The 233-nt window shown below is 33.9% G+C and overlaps 1 non-coding gene across 1 annotated transcript; it reads left to right on the forward strand.

The window, feature by feature from the left end:
* Window positions 1-63: 63 nt before the first annotated feature.
* On the forward strand, window positions 64-197 carry LOC114010105 (small nucleolar RNA SNORA29). Its single transcript, XR_003551490.1, has one exon. It is a non-coding gene; the product is annotated as a small nucleolar RNA SNORA29 (small nucleolar RNA).
* The last annotated feature ends 36 nt before the right edge of the window (window positions 198-233 follow it).

Consider the following 233-nt stretch of genomic DNA (forward strand, 5'->3'; position numbering starts at 1 on the left):
ACACACACACACACACACACACAAAGGAATCTTTAAAAACTTTATGAAAAATGCCTATTAATTTTTCCCATTTGACTACCACATTTTCTCCCGATAATGGATTTTAGTGGCTATGCTTATGGGATAGGTTACAATTGCCATGATCTAAAAAAGGAGGGTTTTCTGGTGTCCTGTTTCTATTGGGTTATTGGAAAAAGTTGTTATGTACTTTTCTATGCAAAAATGTGTCATTT

Source organism: Tupaia chinensis, unplaced genomic scaffold, assembly GCF_000334495.1.
Source record: "Tupaia chinensis unplaced genomic scaffold, TupChi_1.0 Scaffold106130_1, whole genome shotgun sequence".
Lineage (NCBI taxonomy): Eukaryota > Metazoa > Chordata > Mammalia > Scandentia > Tupaiidae > Tupaia > Tupaia belangeri.